Source organism: Coffea arabica, chromosome 11c (genome assembly GCF_036785885.1).
Source record: "Coffea arabica cultivar ET-39 chromosome 11c, Coffea Arabica ET-39 HiFi, whole genome shotgun sequence".
Taxonomy (NCBI): Eukaryota; Viridiplantae; Streptophyta; class Magnoliopsida; order Gentianales; family Rubiaceae; genus Coffea; species Coffea arabica.
The window spans coordinates 21,215,626-21,233,122 of record NC_092330.1 but is presented as its reverse complement, the minus strand read 5'-3'; the positions used below and the strand labels follow the sequence as shown (position 1 = coordinate 21,233,122).

Below are 17,497 nucleotides of genomic sequence, written 5' to 3'. Positions count from 1 at the left end.
CGAAATAAAAGCATCACAAGACTCATGTTTACACGATTCTCAAGGCAAACCGGATCAAACAATGGTGGCAAGTCCATTATTTCTTCTTTTCTTGCAGGAATGTTGCATTCACAAACAAAAGCAGTCACTCTCTTTTTGGCACCTAAACTGATGTCAGACAAAGCTTCCCAGTAAACAAGGATAGATGTTATTTGCAAGACTCGATCATAAGAAACAGCATCAGCTATCGTTTCAGTCACAGAAATCCAAATTTCCCTCTTGGTACAAAAGTTGAACTATTCTCAAAAAAAAAAAAAAAAAAAAAAAAAAAAAAAAAAACTCAATTCATTGTTTAAATTTCCCCAGTGCAGTCCCGTTTTAAATTCTTGTTCGGGCCAGTCCCGTTTTAAATTCTTGTTCGGGTCAGTCCCGTTTTCAATCCATGTTCGGGTCAGTCCCGTTTTAAATTCTTGTTCGGGCCAGTCCCGTGTTAAATTCCTGTTCGGGCCAGTCCCGTTTTAAATTCTTGTTCGGGCCAGTCCCGTGTTAAATTCCTGTTCGGGCCAGTCCCGTTTTAAATTCCTGTTCGGGCCAGTCCCGTTTTAAATTCCTGTTCGGGCCAGTCCCGTTTTAAATTCTTGTTCGGGCCAGTCCCGTTTTAAATCCTTGTTCGGGTCAGTCCCGTTTTCAATCCATGTTCGGGTCAGTCCCGTTTTAAATTTCTGTTCGGGCCAGTCCCGTTTTAAAATTCCTGTTCGGGCCAGTCCCGTTTTAAATTCTTGTTCAGGTCTATCCCATTTACATTCTTGTCCGGGTCAGTCCCGTTTTAAATTCCTGTTCGGGTCAGTCCCGCTTTAAGTTCCTGTTTGGGCCAATCCCGTCTTTAAAATCCGTTCGGGTCAATCCCACTTTAAATCTCCTGTCTAAGTTAATTCCATTTTTTTTTAAAAAAAAAAAAAAAAGAAGTTTGCCAAAAGGGGTCAGTCCTTATTTCTAAAACGTCCACCGTTCGTGACGTTTGCCACCGAATAAAGCAGGTAGGTATTTGGTGTCTACTTCTTTGTCTCAAGTTTTTCCAAAACTCAGACAAAGAGGGGCAAACTGTAGACACCAAATTTTTGGTGTAATTTCTTTTACTTTTTATTCTCATTTGTCGTGGTTGCTTTTAGTTTTTTTTTTTTTTTTTTTTTTTTAGTTTCTAGTTTCTATTTTAATTCTTAAGTTTTAACGTAGAAAAATCATGGAAAAAGAGAAAAAAAGAAAATTGTTCACAAAAATACATTCAAATTTAATCTTTTGGCATTTTGGTTTATTTTTGTTAATTTATTTTGAAAAAAAAAGAAAAGAAGGAAAAAATGATGAAAAATGATGAAAATGAAAGAAAAGATCGAAAATGGTAATTTTGTTATTTTTAGTTTGATTGATTTTGATGTGTTTGTAATTAAAATTGTTGTTTTTATTATTATTTAGTTTTACTATTATTTTTGTTAAATTATTAAGTTAAGAAAAAGAAAAAAAAAGAAAAAGAAAAAAAACTAACTAAAGCCGTGAATGTTGTGTGAACCTTAGAAGTAGAAGTTGAGTGGAGAGCTTCGGTATTGACACCACCGACTGATAAGGAGCTGGAGTGATTAGTTACGTAGGTAATACCGACCGAGAGGAATAAAAAGGAAGAAAACAGAGAGCGAGGCTTTTTTTCTGCTGTCTGCTTGAAACTGTGAGGAAGAGTGAGAGTGGGGGAGTATTTCTGGTTCCTTTCAGCCACAACCAAAAGAGAGAGAGAGACTTACCTGGTAAGCACCGCGAGAGGAAAGAAAATAGCGAGCTGCAATCTTTCTTCTTCTCCTTTCTGTCCAGACCGTGAGCTAGAGCAACGGAAAGGAAGACACTGCGTGAGTTCCTCCCATTTCTGCACCCTTCACCCTCAATCAACTGCGATCATCCACCCACTTCAACAACCGCAGCTGCAACACCAACTCGCGAACCGAACTGGTGCGTGAAGCCGAGAGGAAGGAAGAAAAAATTTTCAGATTTTTTTTTGTGCGTGAGCTGAGTTGTTACAGAGGTAATTTCTGAGCCAAATTTAAGCTAATTAATGGTAGATGATAGAGATTAAGAGTCTGCATGTTGGATGGTGCGACTGAATGATGAAATTACCACCTGAGAAAATCTGTTTTGCAAAAGAAATGAGTTGACCGAGAACTGATTTGGATAATGCAGCGTTAATCTTGTTTCTTGGAGTAATCTGAGCTTTTAAATGTTATTAACTAACTAAGAACTGGATGGTTAGGTCTTGCATGAAGTTAGTTAGCTCAGATTAAGCTAGAAAAGAAGAGATGAAACAAAATCGGCTTGCATGCAAGTTCATCCGAGGGAAGCTGAACAAATTGCTGGTTGATTGACGAATTCTTGGTAATAACCGAACTGAATTTGGACTGGAAATGCTAGCTAATCAGTTCAGTAGTTGTGCATGTGAGATTTAAGTGCCAAATACAAGGTTTTAACCGAAGGAAAATTCTGTTTAAGACTATTCTATGTTACCAATTCAAATCAGTTCAAATGATTAGATGTTTGGGTTCCGTTTGCTAGTTCGAAGTGCTCAGTTTTTGATGGTCTTTTGTTGAAATTTCTGGACTGGTTCGATTTTCCTTTTGGTCTTGTTTGATCATGTCTTCATGCCTTTGCTGACTGCATTTCGAAGCAGCAATTTGCGGTACAATAGTGAGCTGCAACAGAGTATCTGTTGTTGCAGCAACATTGCTAGATGTATCGTTTGGTTGTTCTAAAGTTTGAGTGGTTTAATTTCTGGGGTGGGTTCGTTGTCTCTGGGTTGCGTTTATTGGTTAGTGGGCAAGAGTTGAAATGGTTTTTATCAAAGTTTCAGGGGTTTTCTTTCTCTTTGCTGGTGTCTTCCTCTGTTTCACTCATTTTTGTTTTGGTGGCTGATATGGATAGTTCAGGTCATTCTCTTAATGTTAAATCCTGGTCAGTGTACGTTAGGAGGATGCGTAGGGAATTCTGTTCTTTGATTCAAGTTGGATTTGATTGGAATAGCTAAACTTGCGGTGGAACATGAAATCTGATAAGTTGTCACACGAGGAACAAGGAAAATTTGCAGAATGCATGAACTTCTTTGAGTCATTTGCATGAGTTTCTTTTCTATGTTTTGCTTTGTTTGCATGTTGAAATCATGTTGCATGTTGCTTAGCTTAAAGCTGTGACATTGGAGCTGAAGGTATCTAATCAAAGTCGTGTGTTAAAATTGGAAATTTGAGTTAGGAAACCAAAATGCAGCAGGCTTTACATTCGGCATGCTGAAATCCTTAGTGTTTAAATTACTTAGTCTGTTTGTTATTTGAAATTTTTTGAGAAGTGTTTAGGTGAAAGGTTTGGTTAAAGAAGGTGTGCTGAAGTCCCAAGTTTGTGTTTGAAACCTGTTTTTTTTTTTGTTTGTTTGTTGTTTGTTTTGAAAGAAAGTTATGGGCAGATTTTCTGTTTTGGCCGATGCAAGCTCAAAGAGCAAAGTGTTGCAGCGGTTTCTTTTTCTTCTTTCTTTCGTGATTGCATGAAAGTTTGCATGAAAATATTTTTTCAGAAAATTACACTTTAACCCCCCAAGTTTCTTTTGGTTGTACTATGACCCAGAAATTGGAAAAATTAATCAATTTAATCCTTCAAGCTTCTCCATGTTCCACAAAAGCCCAAACATGTTCTCATTTCTTTACAAAAAGGTCCTAAGGAGGTGTTAAGATTCTTCAATTGTTTGACACCCTTGTTGATGGAAAATCTGTATTCCGAGGGGTTTAGTGTGTGTTTGGAGGATTTTTATATACCAAAGGCTATTATTGAGGTTGTCCAGCAAAGTCTTCAAGATATTTCACCCTTGCTATATCATATGCGCTCAACTCAAAGTGAATCAATAAAATTACAGCAATCTTTTTCCATCTTGCCTAAAAGCTCCATAAGTGTTTTATATAATTTCCTTCTATGTTTTGCTTGTTGGATGTGAGTTTTATTTGTTTTGATTGCTTAATCCAGAGTTTGGACAAATGAAATGGTTATACTTAAGGCTGTCTAGAGCCCATTTGTAAATGAAGCTGCAGCAGACTTCTCCTTTAGTTGTAGCAGATTTTGAAACATGTTTTTCTTTCAGAATGTGGCGTGATATCCTGTTAAGTTTTTGGCCTTTTTAGATGCGGAAGTTCTTATATTTGGTTGCTTAGTTTTCCATTTTGGTATCTGGGGAACAAAGTTTAGATCAAAATTAGGCATTTGGATGGGAACCTGCGTTTTTGGGAAATAAAATTTCCAGCAAGTTCTATTTTCTGCCGCAATATGGTTCATCATTTGATCTTTCATTTCATTTTAAGGGTTGGTTGTTTATGAAGGGATTGAGTTAACAAAAATGTTCAGTTGTCAAGGGTGTTTGAGAGTTGGTGTTAGTTAGTTAGTTTGTTTAAAATCTGGCATGAAGTTTACAAGAGGAAGCTGCCGAAAGTTTATTGCAGAAACTTGTTTACGTTGTTTTCTTTGTTGCATGAATTTGGCATGTAAAAAGTTTCAAAAAAAAATTGCAAATCAGTCCCTCATGTTCCTCCGCATATTACTAAGGCCCAACTATGTTCTAGTAGCTTACAATTGAGTTCTAAAATAATTGCAATTTGAGTCATGACTTGGCCCCCTTCCTTGCTTTTGAGCTTGTGAATTTCTCAAAATGTGTTAATTAGACTTGAGTGGTTGTTGATGGTTGTAATTGGTTTCTAAAAGTGCAAATTGAACCATTCCTTGGCTTTTTCTTTACACTTTGGCCCCCTAAGTCTCTCCTTATCTTACCATGGCCCAAGCAAATTGAAGAATTCAATTAATTTGATCCCTCTAAGTTTCTCTTTGTGCCACAATAGCCCAAGCATGTTTTAGTATCTTGTAATTAAGTCCTAAAATCATTGCAACTTCAATCATTGTTTGGCTCTTTTTCTTTATTTTTGGAATCTTTGAAGTGCTTAAACGATTTATTTGGACTTGAATGTTTGAGTAATGCTTGTTTTGGGTCTTTAGTAGATGCTATATTTGGAAATTGAACGGGTTATTCCGTTTTCTTGGTCTTTAAGCATTTTTTGAGCTCATTCAAGTCGCAATTAGGTGGGTTTTGGTGTTTTTGCTTATACTTTACTTTTAAATTGATGCCTTGACCCCTTTATTGTTTTGAAGCCATTTTCCTTCATTTGCTTACCATTAGGGGAAGGTATAATTTCTTTTATCTTTGTTTATCTCTCCTATATGATCCAATGTGCTAAGTGAATTGCATGTCTACCTTGCTTTCTTTACATTTCTTTAATTCCTTTCATTCCTTTCATTTATGGGGTATGTGTACACCTCTTGGCTTGTAATAAATAGGGCTTTGGCGAGCGATTTGGTCCATTTTCCCCTTTCCCTTTTGTTTTAGTTAGTGAATGTAATAATTTCATTAGCTTGGTTGCATGCCTATGTGTTACGTGTTACTTGTTTTATTAGGTTTTGCATCTAGTCAAGCATGTTAAGTGCTACGTGCTACGTGTTTATGAGTGTTTGACATGTTTACTAGCTTTCCGTAGTGTAGATGAATGGAATGGATGAATGTACGTTTCCACTAGTCCAACGCTAGTCGGAATTCATAGAATGGGCTGGTCCAATGCTAGACCCTTAGGGATTTCCCCTCATTAGTACATGTCTGCATGTTCATTACATGTCATGCATTCTTTTTAGTTTTATCATTTTGCATGCCCCTCTAATCCCTTCCCTCTCACTTTAGGATTTTTGCATCTCATGCTAGTTATAGGGTTCATCTGCTTGAGTGTCCCCTTAAATATGGGATATAGACGAGTGTGGGTTTTTCTAAGCTTTAGCACGCTTGTATTCCCTCTATAAAAGGGCAAATTGAGTCACGATTTAGGTCTCCCCGTACCCAATATGCATGAATTCCCTAGGCTCATGCATTTTCAAATCCACTCTACCATTTTATACCCTCATCACACTTTCATTTTTCCTCCCATTTTGCACACGTGCACCTTTATGTTTTTTTCACTTGCACACGAACACTTTTATCATCCCTTGCACACATGCACTTCATATTATCATTTCACATACCGTACCTTGCCCACTCACGTGCACATTTTCATTTACATATTTATTGTTTTTTATTACTTTTTCAAACTCATGTCCTCACATTGCATACATGCATTTCATTCATTTGCATCCCACTCGCATTATTCGTGACCTCTCCAAAGGGTCATTATTGGGCTTCACAATTAATGTGATTGGCACCATCCAACCCTTGAAGAGAAATTTCTCCCAATACCCCTAGGTCTAGGGTTTGCATTCATATAGTACATCCAAATGTAATAAATTCTTTGGTTAAAACAAGAAAATCTTTGATTAAATCACGCAACTAGCCTTGGCTAGGTTCAAAAACCCTTTTTAAACTATAATTTTGGGTCAAATCGTCGCATTCTCAAACCCCCATTTAGACCCATTTTTCTTTTAAATAACAATTCATTTTCCAATCACAAATTGAATCAAAAAATACATCTTTCTCAAACCATTTATTTATTTTTTATCAAAAAAAATGGGGCGCGACAACCACCTGATGTTAGTATATGTGTTTGTGTACATGGTTATCTGTCCAACTTGATATGTATTTGTATACTTGCTTGTCCGTCTTTTGATATGGCGTGTTATGTGCGATAGGTTATTTGTGTAATTGGTATGTTGGATTTTGTTATTGTAGTCAATTTACTGCATTCATTCATTAAAGTACCTTTTTGGAAAGAAAAGAGAGAGAAGGGAAAACTATATATATATATATGTATATATGTGGAAGGAGGACATAGTCGCGGACATGGTCATGGCTGTGGAACAAAACGAGGCCGAGAGTTAAGAGAAGAAAGGGAGGAAACAATAGCTGAACAAAACATGGACCGAGAATGCCACTTGTGTCCAAGAATTGATTATGACCCATTGTTTTGCCCGACAGGCTACCATCTGAGTTCCAGCAATTTTGTGAGATGGCACATTGGGTTGAGATGTATAAGGAAATTGCGGTTCTTCGAGACGAAATAGAAGTCCAAAAGAAACTAGTCGCATACTGGGAAGGGCGATGGAAGCACGAGTATTCAGAGAAAATTGAGCTCTTGCACAAGAACTTAGAGCTAAAAAGGAAATACGAAGGGATTTCCGGGGAGGCCTTAGCAATGGCACAGAGCACTACTTCTATGGGGGTTCCAGAGAAAACTCAAAGGACAGAAATATCAAGGCCGCAAGTGAAGACCTTCCATGCAAAGAAAAGGAGCGCATCTCTTGAGAATCAAAGGCCAGAACCGAGTAAGCGAGGTAGGTCATCTGCTAAGAAGGGTCGTGGAGCGGGTGGTGTGACAATTTGTGGTTATTGTAGAAAATCCAATCACATTGAAGTGAATTGTTGGAGAAAGGGGAGGAGATGTCTGCGCTGTGGGAACGCCAAGCACCAAATTGCTAATTGCCCGGGTTTATTGCACGAAAAGAAAGGAACTCAGCAACTAACCCAGACCGACCCTGGACCGTCAACTAGAGAAGGGACTGGAATGAAGAGCCTCGTTTCTTTTAAGACCGTAGAAGGTACAGGCTACTGGTTACTTTAGATTTGATAGATTCCGTTCATAGAAATTTCGAGGACGAAATTGTCCTAAGTGGGGGAGATTGTGAGGCCCCAGTTCGTTCTACGTTGATATATTCATTAATTGGGCGGTAACGTTCGGTTTTGGGGGTATTTCGAAAACCCTAAGTAGGGATTAAGATTTAAACCCTAAGTTCCGGTTAAGATTGAAAACCCGTTTTTTTCTACATTTTCTTTATTAGAAAATTCCCCAGATAATTTTTATGAGTAAATATAGTTTTTAGATGATTTTTCTAGTATTGGTTAGATTTTGAGAAATTAAGAACGTATATCGGACGTGGGACCCACTAGTGCGAAATGTTCGGAAAAATTCGACCAATTAGGTTAAATTCCGGATATTGTGTAAAATTTATCGGGTGTTAAGAGATAAGTATAGAGTGAGATATGATTGATGTGAGAGAGAAAAGAAAGGATAGGAATGCATTAATGGTGGTGACAAGTGTCACCATTTCATTGGAGAAGACTTAAGAATTACTATTCACTTTCTTGACTTTTTTGACCAAAAGATTAAATATCCAAAAATTGCTCAAAAATCACCATTTTCTTCCTTGTGTTGGCCGGCCCTTTCTCTCTCAAAGAAGAAGGAAATTCTTCAACTTTCAAGCTTCCAATTGGACCAAAATCCACCAAATCAAGAGTTTAAGTTAGTTTTACTCCATACAATCTTTCCTTTTGGTGATATTGGTTGGTTTATTGAAGCTTTTTGGAAGAGCTAAGGTGTCCATCATCTTCCTCTCTCTTGTTATTAGGTGAGTGATGCTTCAACCTTTCCCCTATATTTAATGATGGTTTTTTGTGCTTAATGGTGGCTTGAGTGATGGAATATATGATTTATTTCTTGATTTGAAGAGTTTTGGTGAAGTTTTTATTTTATTGGGAATTTTTCTGGTTTAATATGAATGGGATGTTGTGGCCTTGTATGATGAATGGTAATGGACTATAATGACTCTAGTGGGTGTGAATTGTGGATAAATACAACCAATTATGGATTTGGATTGGAAAATGAAAAGATAGGGTTCATAAAACCCAATTCTGTCCGGTTTTGGATCATAGGGTTAGAGGCCGAATTTGACTTTGCTCAAAACATGAAAGTTGTAGGTATTGATGTGTTTGAGGTTCCTGTAAAATTTCAGGTCATTTGGATTGATGTAGAATGAGATATGACGAAATTACTGTAGCTGTTCTGCTTTGGACAGAATGCGAAAACTGTATTGGTAATTGGCCATTTTGACTGGAATTGGTTTGGATTTGGATGTTGGTGTCTTCTGATGAAATGTAGCTGGACGTCTTAGCTAACTTATGCCTTTGGAATTTCGGCATTTGGACTTGTATGGACTGAGATATACCGATTACAGTTTTATGTGATTTGCAAACCTGTTTTGGTAATTCTGGATTTGTATTTTGCATATTTGACCTAGTTGTGCTAGGATTTGGACTGAGTGGCCTTCTACATTGTTGTACTCCTGTTTCTTAGCTTCAAAACGGTGGGTCTTACACCCCCATCCGATAACCGTAGTGAATTTGGTGCCATTACCGCATATTGAGGTCAAATACGGTTTGTGATTCTGGTACGTTTTTGGAAAGTTTATGGCTGGAACTTTGGCTTCACATTTGACTGAGTTACAAGCTGTTTGGGCTTCCGACCAAAACACCAAACTTATAGCCCTATATCAGAGCTTTCTAACGCCCTTGGAATTTCATGAATCGGATTGATAAAACCTGAGATATAGCCGAGCAAACAAGGCCTGCCCGTGAAAATGACTAGAAATCTGTTTTGGTCCTGATGACCAATTTCCGTTCCGAATTTGGATTGCCGACCTTCATGAAAGTTGTTCCATTTGGAATGAACTATCTAACTGCCAATTTTCAGCTCTTTTGACCATGTGTAGCATAGAAAACAGTTTGCACTCAAAACTGACCATTTGTGCATTGGCCAGATTTCGTAAGTGATTGTGTTTGGTTCATTTGGGACTAAAGCCTCCAGTTTCAGTTCTGGATGTCTTCATAACAGTTGTTGTTCATCCTTTAAGCTTCGATATGGCGTCTCATACGCCTTAATCCGATATTCGTAGCTCAACTTATGAGTAAACTAGAAACGAGTATCAAATCTGCCATTTCCGTTTCCGGCTGTCATATTTACGTGCGCGCGTGTTGTTTTGCCGTTTTGCTTGTTTTGGGCATGTTAGTGGCCGTTTGTGATAAAATCTTCTATTTCAGACAGCGGTGAGCTAGGCGGAGCCGATGGGGCCCACTACTAGCGAACGCGCGAAGCGATTTTGCTTTCGTACTACTTTTGGTATTTTGAGTAAGTATTCAGGCCAGTTTGGTGTGTTTTCTTTGCTATGTGTTTGAGATATGTGAAAAGGGCACTTAGGCGAGGGTGTACTTTATCGCACTCGACCTAAACCCTAATTTGAATGTATAATTGTACTTGACATATGTATATGAACCTTTTGGAACCAAAACCCTTGAGCTTGTGGCTCGGGGCGACTTTCGAATAAAGTTTGTGAAGTTTGCAAAGTTTGTGATTTTGAATAATTTTGTGAAGTTTGTGAGTTTGGGGTGAACTCTTGACCTGGTTGGACTATTCGAGCCGGTTAGGGCTTGGTCGAAGGCAGTCCAACTTAGTCTGAGGTCACCAAGTTTGTAGGTTCATGTTATGAACCAATTTTGTGAATCCGGTTCACCGAGAAGGTGACCAAGTTTGTGACCCGAGCTTGTGACTCAAGCTCAAGTTTGTGATTTCGTTCGCCCGGGCAAGTTTGTGAGGTGACTGGCCAGTGAGGGTGATAAGGTGTCGGTGGGTGTACAAGTGAAGTTCTACGGACTATTATTTGCGGTCGACGGAGTGTCGGCAGGAGATCATGCATGGCACATGAGTTGGCTTTGGAGCCACCTGTATCCTTATTATGTGATGTTACTTTTCTGCTTTTGCTTTACTTTTATTGTGTAACTGTTACGTGAAATTTATGCTTTCGCCCCTGTTTACTTACTAAGCATATAGCTTACCCCATTCCTTTTGTTTTCCTTAGCAGGGGCCGACGCGGGGACTTTTGGCTCGTATACTAGTATAGTTAGATTGGCTTGTAATAGTTGAACAGTTAGGATGTTTGTTTTTGTTTTGGTGGTTTGACTCGATACTTTTGGAGAATGTAATTATAACTCTTTTGGGGTTGTATATAGTACTCTTTTGAATTTTCTGGCTTTGATTGTTTTAAGTTTTGAGTCCTGGCGCGAGCTAGGCAGGCGGCCCGCCTTGGGAGAAGTGGGGTCGTCACAGTAGTTTAAATGAATAAAGCGAAAGGAACATGGCTGGTGCGATCATACCAGCACTAATGCACCGGATCCCATCAGAACTCCGAAGTTAAGCATGCTTGGGCGAGAGTAGTACTAGGATGGGTGACCCCTTGGGAAGTCCGCGTGTTGCACCCCTCCCTTTTTTGTTTCGAAATCCAAATTTCCGTTTCGTTCTTTATGCTGTAGTAATTTAGCTCCATCGGAACGATTGCTTTATATTTTGCTTGTTATCGAAGCATGAAGGCGGATCTGAAGGTGCGAGACAAGTCAGGAACGGTATGGCTCGATCAAAGCCCGGATCGTCGCTCCAAATTGTTGGCGCAAATGTATAAGCGCAAGCGTGATGGATCTATTTCATGATAATTGAGAGTTGCGCGACGAGGGAAAAAAAAGGTGCAAATAAACAAGGAAAAAAATATAAAAGTAAATAAATAAGTGGATGAGAGGAAAATGCTTGAATTGACGCTTAAAATGAATTCCAGTCTAGAAAAGCCACACTGCTTCACAGGACGGGGTAGTTTAAAAGAATAAAGCGAAATAAATATGGCGGGTGCGATCATACCAGCACTAATGCATTGGATCCCATCAGAACTCCGAAGTTAAGCGTGCTTGGGCGAGAGTAGTACTAGGATGGGTGACATCCTGGGAAGTCCTCGTGTTGAACCCCTCACTTTTTTGTTTCGAAATCCAAATTTCCTCTTCGTTCTTTATGCTGTAGTAATTTGTGACAGCCCCACCTCCCCCTAAGGCGTACCAAAGGGTTCGGCGGACCGCCTGCCCAGCTCTCGCCAGGACTCACTCACTCGTATCTTACGCATACATCCATAGACAAAAAATAACATCGCAATTCAAACTTATAATATACATCGAAACTCAAATCCAGATACAGAGCTTCTACATACCAAAATATTTCAAAGTGTTTACAATTCGAGTACAATCAACCCTGGTTGGGTACTAGCACAAGTACAAATTCAAAATTCAAAACAACTAGACTACGCTAGTCGGTACATGTCTCACGCCTCGCTCGTACCCCCTGTAAGGAAAACAAATGGAGTTGAATGAGCTAAAAGCCCAGTGAGGTTCCAAATAGCAAGTTGACTATTATTTAAAGGTACACGTATCAACGTAGCAAAAGATAGCGAGCATAACAAATTCATAAAAGTGAACACTAACACTTCAAGTAGCAAATTTCCAAATGAACGAGTGTAAAGTGCTTTTAGTTTTTAGAAGAAACCATAATCCAATAGGCAATAATCATTTCCAAGTATAAGGATACGGATGGCTCTCAGGAGCCAAGTTCCCATTGCTTCACCAGAGCTTCATCAAATATTAGTTGACACTCCGTCAACTTTCAAGTAAAGTAACCAATCCAGTAGATCACCACTTAACTCCAATCTCCGTCCACCAACCAAACCCCTTACCGGGCCCGAACTCCAAGATAAACACTGGTGGTAATACTCGAGTATACCGATTAGTCGAAAAGATAACACTCCACTCGACAACACTAGATACCCATGGTTCATTATCTAATCGACCAGGCCCTTGCCGGCTCGACTCGATTAACTAGCCAATGGGGTTTGGGTCCCCAAAAAGTCGATGAGATAACACTCCAATCGATTGAATCAAGATAAAAGTACGGAGACGGGAATGAGAGGTACCTCCCACTCGGATCGAGTGTGGTACATACTGCCGATCAGTACTTACAAGTCACGTACAAGTATCTCAAATCAATTGCAATAATAAACAAGTACATATCACATTAGGGCAAGTGCGATAAAGTACACCCTTGCCCGATCATACCAATCACATATCATTCGATCATATTGGTCAAATATTAAAACCAGCATCCAGTTCAATCAGGTATTTGGAAACACTCATCAAAGGTCTAGTGCCTCTCAAAAGTCATGTTTAGGTTCAACTCCTTGGTTGGAGTCTAAATCTGCGATAAAATATCATTTATGAATGTAAAACTCTCTAAAGTTCGAAACATAGGAGTTTCGCTTCAAGAAAATCAAGTAAATGCAACTCGTTTAAGTAGTATTCACGATACTTATCAAATGCCAAACAATTCATGCTCGCTCTTAAACCTTTATAACTTTAAAGCAATTATACTTTGAAATACCATTTGAGTCGAAGAAATGGAGAAAACATATTTCTATTAGTCGTAATTTTCATTTTTTCAAGGGTACAAGTTTCGGCCGAATTCTAACTCATATACCTCGATAAAAGAAGATGCAAATATCCTAGATGGTTCACGTGGTATTCGCTCTCAAGCCTTACTCGAGTCGCAAGTATATCTACCTAGCCCTCGAGTGCAAATTTGGGCGTGCTGCCCTTTGTATTTACCTATTTTCCAGCCATTTATGGCTTCATTCTTTTTCTCAATCAGCCCCAAAACACATACAAATAATCTCATCACAATAGTCGTTTAATAGGCTAAAAGTCATCCAAATACAAGGCAATTCTAGCAAGTAAGCTTCACTTGGAAATTCGAAAATAGTGGCTAAAAGCTAAGTACAAGTCTTGACCGCTTTAATTAAGATAACTTGTTAAAAGAGTAAAACTTTGAGAAAATAAGAGATACATTAGCGAGAGAAGTTCAATAGGGGTACATTTGAAGTCAAGGAAGTGGAAAAATCAAGGTAAGAGGTTGGAAGTAGGCCGTCCGAGGTTTTAAAGTCAAGAAGCCCGTTTCTCAGCTTTAGGAATCTACCGAGATGAATAGTAACAGTAAACTTTAAAAATTCGCAACTCGAGTTCCACAAGTCAAAAAATTATGAAAGTTATACCGTTGTAAAATAGATTTTTAGTACTACCACATCCTAGAAGACACTTTTTAGAGATTAAAATAAAAAATAGGCCAAATATTCGATCAAAGTCAAAAATTCATTTTCCATTTTCCTGAAGAAACAGGACATTCAAGCAGGGCAGCCTACTTTGAGGAGTCACGGACAGCAGTACACATGGCGGAAAAATATGAAAGTTTTACAGAACAAAGGCCCATGAGCCTAGTTTCAAATGCCACTGACGGCGCCTCAATCGGATTTTTCTACACCAAGATATAAGCATTTTACTGAAACTGGTCAGTGAAATCCGAAAATCTGGAAACTCAATTTCACTTGTGAAAAACTCCTTTTTCTCTTTTAAAACCACAAGACCTTTATTCCAACCACCCATACATTAAGTATGACATTCATACCAGCAATTTTAACATAATTTAAGCATCAAATTTCAACAAAAACCAAAGATATGTATATTCTAAGTTGAAAGTTTTGTAAGATGTGTAGACTAAGATTAAATCATTTCTATTCAATAGTCATGGATTCTAAGTTGATTGTAGTTTGGGTTTTGCTCCACTACACCAATGAATAGCAACCAGACTAGGCCAACCATCATGCAGCTTAACTGCACCAATTAATAGCAATCTAAAGTTTAAATACCCACTTCCTCAAAACATTGACATGTTTTATAAAAGGAGAAAATTTGAACTTCACTACCATTATTCTTATACGGAACCTGGTCATATATCTAAAATGGAAATTAATCATATACTGTATCCTTGAAGAGCACTACCTAAGGAACCAAGAGACATAGATATTGGCACCCAAATCCGTAGTATATTGGTTTTCACAGCAGCTCTCTCTTTGAAGCATCTGACACGACTTCTATTTCAGAAACTCACCATTGTTATCTAAAAATAAAGCCAAGAGTGCAGCATAGCAACTAGAACAACTTATATACGACTTTCACAGCTAATAATCCTATATAACCTGAAGTAGATATATTTCATACTTCTGCTAACATGAGTCTTCAAGGAAATTCTAGTTACAAGCGTTAAAATTCTAGCTCCTTAGCCTCGGTCATCTCAGAAATTTTCCAGCACCCAATCAGCCTTTAATCTAAATTTTCTTCAGCAAGGTTCATTCTTAGCTAAAGTCTACCATTCATGTCCATATACATGAACTAGAGAGTGTATATCAGTCATGCACATAAGAAACAATCAGAAAATCTCAGCTTAGCTCAACAATATCACATAACAGCTTCTATTGAGCATTTCCAGCACTTGGTCAGTATTTTAATCTTGATTTCTTCAGCCAAACCTCTTATAAACTTAAGGTAAATGTATAACATATGTTTCCTATCATTGGTTTTCCAGAAATTTCCAGCAATAAATCCAGTCTTTACAACCAATTTCTACTTCAATCCAACCTCAAGGAAATATACATCAAAAGCCCTCTAAAGTATGTGAAAGAAATTAAAGTTCCAAGTCATGTTACCTTTAAAACAAGCTAGAAGTTAACTCCCCTGTTTTGGTCCTTCTACTCGATCAAACAAGCTGGAAATGGAAACAAGACTCAAGCTTCCTTTCAGTTTTCTCTTGCTGGTTCCTCTTGGCTGAAGTGGAAACAAAACAAGGGAAATTTCTTTGTTTCCCCAAATTTTCTCTCGCTGGAAGGTGGGTGCAAGACACAACCTTTTCCTCTCAACTCTCTCTACTCTTTCTCGGCTAAGGTGGGACAAAACAAGTGAGCAGTCTTGTTTGTCTTTGTTTTTCTTTCTCTCGGTGGTTGAGCTAAAGAAAAGAAACAAGAGGAAGTAAATTTGGCTTAGTCAACTTGCATGCTACTTGGTCAAAAATGGAGGCAATGGAGAAATATGTCTCTCTCGGTTGGGCAATTGGAGTAACACAAGGAAAAACCATCCGGCAGCTTTCCCTTAAATTTGTTTTTTCCTACTCTCTTGCTTAGTCAAAATTTTCGGCCAAGAGAAGAAGATTATGGCTGATATTTCAACTCCATGGTCGGCCAAGAGGTAAGAAAAGGAATGAAATGTCTTGGTCCATTTTGCTTCCAAGGTGAAGACTAAAACTAGTCTTGATCAAAGTCAAAAATCCAATAATTCTAAAAGTAATTAGCCAAGATTAACCCTTCATTTCCACTCAAATAGAGTTTGCACAACCAAATAAGTTTGACTACTTCAATTAAACCCTTGCAAATGTTTTCAAAATTATTGGACCGAAACAAGAAGGTATAAAATCATATATAAATCATTTTCCAATACTAAGAAATATAATTCATTCAAAGTAGAGAATTTCAAAACAACTGCGTTTCGAAAACACCTTGCAGCACAATAACCCCTTTTGTACAAATCTCCCTCTAGTTCACAAAATTTATCGCACCTACCTCGCTAGTTCGACGAGTTGGTATATCACCCCAAGAAAACCAACATGCAATAAATTGAATGAGGCAATAGGAGTAAAATCATGATTCAACCGTTAGATTAACCAAAGATTCGAGGCAATTAGACTAGAATACAAATATATATATATATAATTTTTGAGAATATCAATATAAATATAATTTTCGGGTTCTCACATAATTTAGCTCCATCGGAACGATTGCTCTATATTTTGCATCTTATCGATGCATGAAGGCGGATCTGAAGGCGCGAGAGAAGTCAGGAACGGTACAACTCGATCAAAACCCGGATCGTCGCTCAAAGTTATCGGCGCAAATGTATAAGCGCAAGCGTGAAGGATCAATTTCATGATAATTGAGAGTTGCGCGACGAGGGAAAAAAAAGGTGCAAATCAACAAGAAAAAAAAGTAAATAAATAAAAGGAGGAGAGGAAAACGCTTGAATTGGCGCTTAAAATGATTTCCGATCTAGAAAAGCCACACTGCTTCACAGGACGGGGTAGTTTAAAAGAATAAACCGAAAGAACCATGGCGGGTGCGATCATACCAGCACTAACGCACCGGATTCCATCAGAACTCCGAAGTTAAACGTGCTTGGGCGAGAGTTGTACAAGGATGGGTGACCCCCTGTGAAGTCCTCGTTTTGCACCCCTCCCTTTTTTGTTTCGAAATCAAAATTTCCTCTTCGTTCTTTATACTGTAGTAATTTAGCTCCGTCGGAACGATTGCTTTATCTTTTGCTTTTTATCGAAGCATTAAGGCGGATCTGAAGGCGCGAGACAAGTCAGGAACGGTACGGCTCGATCAAAGCCCGGATTGTCGCTCAAAGTTGTCGGCACAAATGCATAAGCGCAAGGGTGAAGGATCAATTTCATGATAATTGAGAGTTGCGCGACGATGGAAAAAAAAAGGTCCAAATCGACAAGAAAAAAATATAAAAGTAAATAAATAAAATGATGAGAAGAAAATGCTTGAATTGACGCTTAAAATGAATTCCGATCAAGAAAAGCCACACACTGCTTCACAGGACGGGGTAGTTAAAAAGAATAAAGCGAAAGGAACATGACGGGTGTGATCATACCAGCATTAAAGCCCCGGATCCCATCAGAAGGCATGAGACAAGTCAGGAACGGTACGTCTCAATCAAAGCCCAGATCGTCGCTCAAAGTTGTCGACGCAAATGTATAAGCGCAAGCGTGAAGGATCAATTTCATGATAATTGAGAGTTGCGCGACAAGGGAAAAAAAAGGTGCAAATCAACAAGAAAAGAATATAAAAGTAAATAAATAAAACGATGAGAGGAAATGCTTGAATTGACGCTTAAAATGAATTCCGA

At 38.4% G+C, this 17,497-nt stretch overlaps 3 non-coding genes across 3 annotated transcripts; all 3 read left to right on the top strand.

The window, feature by feature from the left end:
* The first annotated feature begins 10,979 nt into the window (after window positions 1-10,979).
* LOC113720399 (5S ribosomal RNA) lies at window positions 10,980-11,098 on the top strand. The gene has a single exon (XR_003455298.1). It is a non-coding gene; the product is annotated as a 5S ribosomal RNA (ribosomal RNA).
* A 413-nt stretch (window positions 11,099-11,511) lies between these two features.
* On the top strand, window positions 11,512-11,630 carry LOC113720402 (5S ribosomal RNA). The gene has a single exon (XR_003455301.2). It is a non-coding gene; the product is annotated as a 5S ribosomal RNA (ribosomal RNA).
* A 5,064-nt stretch (window positions 11,631-16,694) lies between these two features.
* Window positions 16,695-16,813, top strand: LOC113720400 (5S ribosomal RNA). The gene has a single exon (XR_003455299.1). It is a non-coding gene; the product is annotated as a 5S ribosomal RNA (ribosomal RNA).
* Window positions 16,814-17,497: the final 684 nt, after the last annotated feature.